Genomic DNA, 9,154 nt, shown 5'->3' with positions numbered 1-9,154 from the left:
AAGCATAGAGAAACATAATATGGGGAAAACGGGCGGGTAACTCACGTGACGACGGACCGGTCGTCACATCCTCCCCAACTAAAACAAACGCTCGTCCTCGAGCGGGTCAAGGAACATACCTGGAGTCTCAAACAAGTGAGGATATCTGCTCAGCATCTCCCGCTCGGTCTCCCAAGTAGCCTCCTCCACGGGCCGACCTCTCCACTGCACCTTCACCGAAGCTATATCCTTTGATCTCAACTTTCGAACCTGACGACCCAAAATAGCCACTGGCTCCACATCATAAGTCAAGTCATCATCCAACTGAACCGTGCTGAAGTCTAACACATGGGATGAGTCTCCAACATACTTCCGGAGCATAGAAACATGAAATACCGGGTGAACTCCGGACAAGCTGGGTGGCAAAGCAAGCATGTAGGCCACCTCCCCAACTCTCCTAAGTATCTCAAAAGGACCAATGAACCATGGACTCAACTTTCCTTTCTTTCCAAATCTCATAACGCCCTTCATAGGAGAAACCTTCAACAAGACATTCTTGCCTACCATGTAAGATACGTCTCGAACCTTCCGGTCCGCATAACTCTTCTGACGCGACTGAGCTGTACGAAGTCTCTCCTGGATCACTTGCACCTTCTCTAAGGCATCCTGAACCAACTCTGTCCCCAACAGTCTAGCCTCGCCGGGCTCAAACCATCTAACCTGAGATCTACACCATCTCCCATATAAGGCCTCATACGGCGCCATCTGAATACTGGACTGATAGCTATTGTTGTAAGCAAACTCTGCAAGTGGCAAGAACTCAGCCCAAGAACCTCCACAATCAATAACACAGGCACGCAACATGTCCTCCAATATCTGAATGGTACGCTCGGACTGCCCGTCCGTCTGAGGATGAAATGCGGTACTCAACTCTACCTGTGTACCCAACTCTCGCTGAAAAGTCCTCCAAAACTGGGAAGCAAACTGAGTACCCCTATCTGAGATGACAGAAACTGGGACCCCATGCAACCGAACAATCTCCCGGATGAAAATCTCTACCAGCCGCTCTAAAGAATAAGTAGTACACAGTGGAATGAAGTGCGCGGACTTGGTCAGCCGATCCACAATCACCCAAATCGAATCAAACTTCCTCGAGGTACGAGGGAGACCACTCACAAAATCCATAGTAATCCTCTCCCATTTCCACTCCGGAATATCCATCCGCTGAAGTACACCACCGGGCCTCTAATGCTCATATTTGACCTGCTGACAATTGAGACACCGAGCTAAATAACTCACAATATCTTTCTTCATTCTCCTCCACCAGTAGTGCTGCCTCAAATCTTGATACATCTTCGCGGCACCCGGATGAATGGAATACCACAAGCTGTGGGCCTCCTCTAATATCAGCTCCCGAAGCCCATCCACATTGGGCACACAAATCCGGCCCTGCATCCTCAACACGCCATCATCACCAATAGACACATCTCTAGCATCACCATGCCGGACCCTGTCCTTAAGGACAAGCAAATGCGGGTCATCATACTGGCGCTCTCTAATGCAGTCATACAAGGAAGACCGAGAAACCATACAAGCCAACACCCGACTAGGCTCCGAAATATCTAACCTCACCATCCGGTTGGCCGAAGCTTGGACATCAACTACAAAGGGCCTCTCCCGACCTGGAATGTACGCCAAGCTACCCATACTGACCGCCTTCCGGCTCAAAGCATCGGCCACCATATTGGCCTTCCCCGGATGGTACAAAATGGTAATATCATAATCCTTGAGTAACTCAAGCCACCTCCGCTGTCTCAAATTAAGATCCTTCTGTTTGAACAAATGCTGAAGGCTGCGATGATCCGTATACACCTCACAAGATACGCCATATAAGTAGTGCCTCCAAATCTTCAAAGCATGAACTATAGCAGCTAACTCCAAATCATGTACAGGGTAGTTCTTCTCATGGGGCTTCAACTGACGAGAAGCATATGCAATAACTCTACCCTCCTGCGTCAACACACATCCAATCCCAACTCTCGAAGCATCACAATACACAGTGTAAGAACCTGAAGCTGATGGCAATACCAACACTGGAGCCGTGGTCAAAGCTGTCTTGGCTTCTGAAAGCTCTCCTCGCACTCATCAGACCATACAAATGGTGCACCCTTCTGAGTCAACTTGGTCAAGGGTGAAGCAATAGATGAAAAACCCTGGACGAACCGGCGATAATAACCCGCCAAACCGAGGAAACTCCGAATCTCCGTGGCTGAGGACGGTCTAGGCCAACTCTGAACCGCCTCTATCTTCTTAGGATCAACCTGAATACCATCACTGGACACCACGTGCCCCAGGAAAGCCACAGAACCAAGCCAGAACTCACACTTGGAGAACTTTGCATAAAGCTTCTCCTCCCTCAATCTCTGTAATACCACTCTCAAATGCTGTGCGTGCTCCTCCTGGCTACGCGAGTACACCAGGATGTCATCAATAAAAACAATCACAAATGAATCCAGATACGGCCGAAATACACTGTTCATCAAGTGCATGAATGCTGCTGGGGCATTAGTCAACCCAAAGGACATAACTAGAAACTCATAGTGCCCATATCTCGTCCGGAAAGCAGTCTTCATAATATCTGAATCCCTAATCTTCAGCTGGTGATAGCCTGAACGGAGGTCAATCTTGGAGAATACCCTTGCCCCCTGGAGCTGGTCAAACAAATCATCAATACGGGGCAGGGGATACTTGTTCTTCACTGTCACCTTGTTCAATTGCCTGTAGTCAATGCACATTCTCATTGTGCCATCCTTTTTCTTTACAAACAAGATCGGTGCACCCCACGGTGACACACTCGGACGAATGAACCCCTTATCCAGGAGCTCCTGAAGCTGATCCTTTAGTTCTTTCAACTCTGCTGGTGCCATGCGATATGGAGGAATAGAAATGGGCTGAGTGCCCGGCACCAGATCAATACCAAAATCAATGTCCCTGTCCGGCGGCATGCCCGGCAGGTCTGCTGGAAACACATCAGGGAAGTCCCTCACAACGGGCACAGAATCAAGACTAGGAGTCTCAGCTCCAACATCTCTCACAAAAGCCAAATACGATAGACAACCCCTCCCAACCATCTGCTGGGCCTTTAGGAAAGAGATCACCCTGCTAGGAACATAGTCAGTCATACCACGCCACTCAATCCTCGGAACACCCGGTATAGCCAATGTAACTGTCTTGGCATGACAGTCCAGAATAGCATGGTATGGAGATAGCCAGTCCATACCCAGAATAACATCAAAATCTACCATGCCTAACAACAACAAGTCGACTCGGGTCTCCAGACCCCCAATAGTCACCAGACAAGATCGATATACATGATCCACAATAATAGTATCACCCACCGGGGTAGATACGTGAACAGGCAAAGCAAGACACCCTCGGGTCGTACCCACGTGATGAGCAAAATATGAAGACACATAGGAATAGGTAGAACCGGGATCAAATAAGACAGAGGCATCCCTGTGGCAGACTGAGATAGTACCTGTGATAACAGCATCTGATGCAATAGCGTCTCTCCTGTCTGGGAGAGCATAGAATCGTGCCTGGCCACCGCCCGATCGGCCTCCCCCTCTGGGGCGACCCCTAGCTGCCTGACTCTCACCCCTAGCTGGCGGGGCAGGTGCTGAAGAAGATGGGCCAGAAGACGAGGGCTGACCCCTCTGTTGAGACTGACTACCACGGCGCCGAGGACATTGCCTCTACATGTGCCCAACCTCCCCGCACTCATAACAGCTCCCGGGTGCTGGGGAATGGGACTGAAGGGAACCTCGCGCATCAGAGTGACTGGCTGACGCACTCGGTCTGGAGGAACCCTGAACAGATGGAGCTCGTGATGAACCCTGAGCTGGAAGAGCGCCGAGGGATGGCTGACTCTGCTGATACCCCTGATGACCTCGGCCGGAAGATGACCCACGATACTCAGAGCGAGCTGACTGAGGAGGCCTAAATGAACGACCTCTGCTCTGCTGGGACTGACCCCTAGACGGAGCACCACTGAAGCTACCAGAACCTCGAGGCCTCTTGGCCTCCCTCTCCTCTCTGTCCTGACGATGAGCCATCTCAATATCACGAGCAATATCAACTGCATCCTCAAAGGAAATACCCAGAACTCTCTCTCGAGTCATCAGAACACGAAGGTGATAGTTAAGTCCATCTACAAAATCTCTTGATCCTCTCTCTGTCGGTCGAAACTATCCACGAGGCATGACGGGCCAACTTAGAAAATTTCGCCTCATACTGGGTCACAGTCATGTCTCCCTGTCGAAGCCACTCGAACTGCCTACGTAGCTCCTCTCTCTAAGACTGTGGTACCCACTTCTCCAAAAAGATAGTGGAGAACTCCTGCCATGACAAAGGCGCTGCACCTGCCGGCCTACGCCGCTCATACGACTCCCACCATGTGAAGGCAGCCCCAGTGAACTGATATGCGGTGAATGCTACCCCGCTGGTCTCCAAAATCTCTACTGTACGAAGCATACGCTGACACTTGTCCAGAAATCCCTGGGCATCCTCGCCCTGAGCACCACTAAAAAATGGAGGCTGGAGCCTACTAAACCTCTCAAGACGAAGCTGCTCGTCGTCTGGCATGACTGGAACTACAAAGTCCTGAACTGGTGCAACCGGCTGAGCTGGAGCTGCTCCCGGTGTTTGTAAACCCTGCATAACCTGCTCCGGTGTGCGAGCAACGGGGGTCTGACTGCCTCCACCGGCCTGAGAAGTAGCCGCTATAGCAGTGGCTGAAACTACCTGGGCTAGGCCAGTGCAAACTGATAGTATCTCAGCCAAGGTCTCCTGGAGACTCGGAATCACAATGGGCACTGCCAGTGCCTGTACAGGTGCTGCTCGAATGTCTGCAGCTGGGGCCTGATCCTGAGCCGGGGTAACTGGTGGGGCAATAGGTGCTGCCCTCGCGGCCCTGCCCCTACCGCGACCACGACTGCGCCCGCGGCCTCTAGTACCCTCAGTAGGTGGTACCGGTGGGCGTCCGTCTCGTCCTGAAGCGCGGGTCCTCGCCATCTGCGAGAGGATAGAATACAGAAGTTTAGTTCCCGGATCAACAAAATCGCACGACAAGAATTTCAAGAATGTGAAGTTTTCCTAAGGGTTTGCAGCTCTCGAGGATAAGTACAGACGTCTCCGTACCGATCCGCGAGACTTTACTAAACTTGCTCATGACTCGTGAGACCTAGTAACCTAGGCTCTGATACCAACTTGTCACGACCCAATTCCCAACCCGGTTGTGATGGCGCCCTTCGTGAAGACAAGGCCAGCCAACAGAACGTTAACACTTCTTTTAACAATTTCTTAGCATAAACAGGTCTAAATCATAGTTACTGAATAATCATAAGTGCGGAAATAAAACGTAACATAACGGGGAAAAACCATCCCAAACTCAGCCCGATGATCGGGGTGTCACAAGTCACGAGCTACTACAGAGTTGATGAAAACACTACAAGTCTGGAAACATAGTCTGAAGATGAATAAAATATGCAGAAGATAAGGAAGAAACGGGGTTGTGGACGTCGACAGCTACCTCGTCTCTCCTAGTCCGCCTGGTCTGGAAGGAAGCCAGCGTTCAGGTACGAACTCAGCTGTGCCTGTCTCTGCACACATGGTGCAGGAAGTAATGTGAGTACTCCGACCCAGTGAGTAATAAAAATAAATAACAACTGAGAACATAAAATCCCACAAGGGCACAAATAATGTTATCTCAAGCAGCAACATCAGATAAACAGTAGAAACCAGTGAAATATAGTAAGAAAATCTTTTTGAAAACAGTTAAAAATCAATCATACTCAACCAATACGTCAGCCATTGTTACCTGACCAAACGCGTATTACAGTGCCATTGTTACCACTGGTCAGTCATTGTTACCTGACTGGTCAGTCATTGTTACCTAACCAAACGCGTATAACAGTGTCATTGTTAACACTGTTCAATATTTAATCACTCTAGATGGGTACCCGCGCTCACTGTGGGTGTGCAGACTCCGGAAGGGCTCCTACAGCCCAAGCGCTATCAACAAGGCCTGAAAGCCTGAACAACATCAATACGAGGCCTGAAAGCCTGCTCACAATGCACTTGAGGCCTGAAAGCCTCCTCACCTCGCTCATCATGCCCTCACATAAGGCCCTTGGCCTCAATCAGTCCAAAAATAGTCAAAGCCCCTCGGGCATCAATAAACAATAATACCCAGCTCAACAATAGTTCAAATATCAATTCAAACTCCAAGTTTGAGTAAAACTATAGCTGAGTTCATGAAACAGTGTAAATCACATGGACTGAGTTCAAATAGTATTTCAAATAGTGAGGGAAAACAGTGATAACAGCTCACAAAGAGTTCAAACAGTCGGCAACAAGCCCAAGTATGGCAATGAGCCCAAAACATAGTGAAAACAACAAGTCATAGCTAACACGCAGTAAAATATTATCCGGGCTGGACCAAGTCACAGTACCCAATAGTAAATGACCCCGCGCTCGTCATTGAACGCGTGTCTCATCTCAACACAGCACCAAGTCGTGCAAATCCGGGGTCTCAAGCCCTCAGAACATCATTTAAAATCATTACTCACCTCTAGCCGGTCAAAAGTCTAGCTCTCTATGCCTGTTCCCCTCGAATCGACCTCCTCGCGCGTCGAATCTGATCAAAACCACAAGGAATACATCACAATAGGCTAATGGATCATAACCCAATCGAAAAGACTCGAAAAATATCAAAAATCACGAAGTTGGCAAAACCCGAGCCCCGGGCCCACTTCTCGAAAAATTACGAAATTCACATCACCGGATTCCTCGTCTCGCCACGAGTCCATACATATCAATTTCACCAAAATCGGAGTCCATTTGACCCACCAAATTCCGTTTCAAAATTACGAATTCTCAAGCCCTAGCTTTACCCCCCTTTGATGAATTTCAACCAATTTCCATGTTAAATTTAGCATAATTTCATTTATTTGGGTCAAGGGACTTACCTCCAATCACACCTAGTCGAAATCCTCCTTCAAATCCGTCCAATAGCTCTCAAGCCGTGTAAAAATGGTAGAAATAACTTAACCCTCGCGGATGAAAAATGATATTATAAAACCCCTTCTGCCTACACCGATTTTCGCTTATGCGGTCCCGTTTCCGCATATGCGGGACCGCTTCTGCGGCCATTTCCCCGCTTATGCGGTTTCTCACTTAACTTACCACTTCCGCCTTTGCGACATATTCTCCGCTTCTATGATTTCCCAAGACCGCTTCTGCGGTTATTTACTCGCACCTGCGGACCCGCTGATGCGAAAAGGGGTCCGCTTATGCGGAACTCATCAATTCAACACCAGATCGCTTCTGCGCTTTTCCACCCGCTTCTGCGGTCCATTTCCGCAGAAGCGGAAATACCAGATGACAGAAATCTCAGACCTGATGCAACTTCCAAAAACTCTCTTTTAACCACTCGAAATCACCCCGAGGCCCCCGGGACCTCAACCAAAAACACCAACACATCCTAACACCTCATTCAAACTTGTTCCAATCCTCAAAACACATCTAACAACGCTAAAACCATTAAATCATATCGGATTCAAGCCTAAGTTTCTTAAAAACTTCCGAATTACGCATTCGATCAAAAACCCAGCCAAAACATCTCCGAATGACCTGAAATTTTGCACACACATCCAAAATCACCTAACGGACTACTGCAACTCTCGGAATTCCATTCCTACCCCCGGATCAAAATCTCACCCACCAACAGGAATTCGCCAAAATACTAACTTCGCCAATTCAAGCCTAATTCCACACCGGACCTCCAAAATCACTTCCGATCACGCTCTTAAGTCACAAATCATCCCCCGAAGCTAACCGAATCACCGGAAATCACATCCGAGCCCTCTAACTCAATAGTCAACTTCCGGTTGACTTTTCCAAAACAAGCTTTCCTTAAAGAGACTAAGCGTCTCATTTCCATCTAAAACCAATCCAATTAAACTCGATCACCTCAAATACCGATAATGAAGCATAGAGAAACATAATATGGGAAAAACGGGGCGGTAACGCACGTGACGACGGGCCGGGTCGTCACAGTGTTTTGGGTAGGACCTAGGTTTTTCAAAAATTGGGGATTTGGACCTCAATTTGAGGTTCGATTTCAAAACAAATTATATATTTGAGTTCGTGGGGGAATGGGTACTCGGGTTTTGGTTCGAAACTCAGGTTTTCACCACGTGGGCCCGGGGGCAATTTTTGACTTTTTGGATAAAACTTGGGAAAACTCATTTTCATGCATTGGGGTTGATTCATTTAGTGTTTATTAATGTAATTAAGTAATTTGTAATTATATACGAGCGAATTGGAGGTGGAATCGCGGGGTAAAGATATAATTGAGGCTTGAGTTGTATTCAAGGCATTGAGGTAAGTGTGTGGTCTAACCCTAGCTTGAGGGACTAGGAGTTGAGTCTTATTTGTTAATTGCTTCTTGTTGAGTACGACGTATAGGCATGGTGACGAGTATCTATATGTTGGTGTCAAGCATGACCGTGAGTCTTAAATTGATAGTTGTTGTGTTCTTAAATGACACTTCGGGTGCTTTAAATTGATGACTCTTGATATTGAGTAGAGATTTAGTTTATTCTCGTGGACTTTATTTATGTTTGAGTACTGATATTAATCGAGCTGAGTAAGAGTTGAGCTAGGATTTGGTTATAGCTGATTCTCCCTTGCCGGGATGGTTATTTTGATATTGTTGTTCCCTTGCCGGGAAATTATTATTTTATTGCATTTGTTTTCCTTGCCGGAATTTTATTGTGACTTTGTGTTGAATTGAAGTGGGAGCGGTGATACGCCTACCACAAGTTATGATTGAAAAGGGAGCGGGTGGTACGCCTACCACAAGTTATTGATTGAAATGGGAGCGGGTGGTACGCCTGCCACAAGTTATTGATTGAAATGGGAGCGGGTGGTACGCCTACCACAAGATATTGATGAAATGGGAGCGGGTGGTACGCCTACCACAAGATTTGATGAAATAGGAGCGGGTGGTACGCCTACCACGAGATTTGATGAAAATGGGAGCGGGTGGTACGCCTACCACGGAAACAATGAGAAATGGGATCGGGTTGCACGCCTGCAACGAGATGTGTAC

This window comes from Nicotiana attenuata, chromosome 12 (assembly GCF_001879085.1).
Source record: "Nicotiana attenuata strain UT chromosome 12, NIATTr2, whole genome shotgun sequence".
Lineage (NCBI taxonomy): Eukaryota > Viridiplantae > Streptophyta > Magnoliopsida > Solanales > Solanaceae > Nicotiana > Nicotiana attenuata.
The sequence above is the reverse complement of the archived record's forward strand: the minus strand, read 5'-3'. Positions refer to the sequence as shown.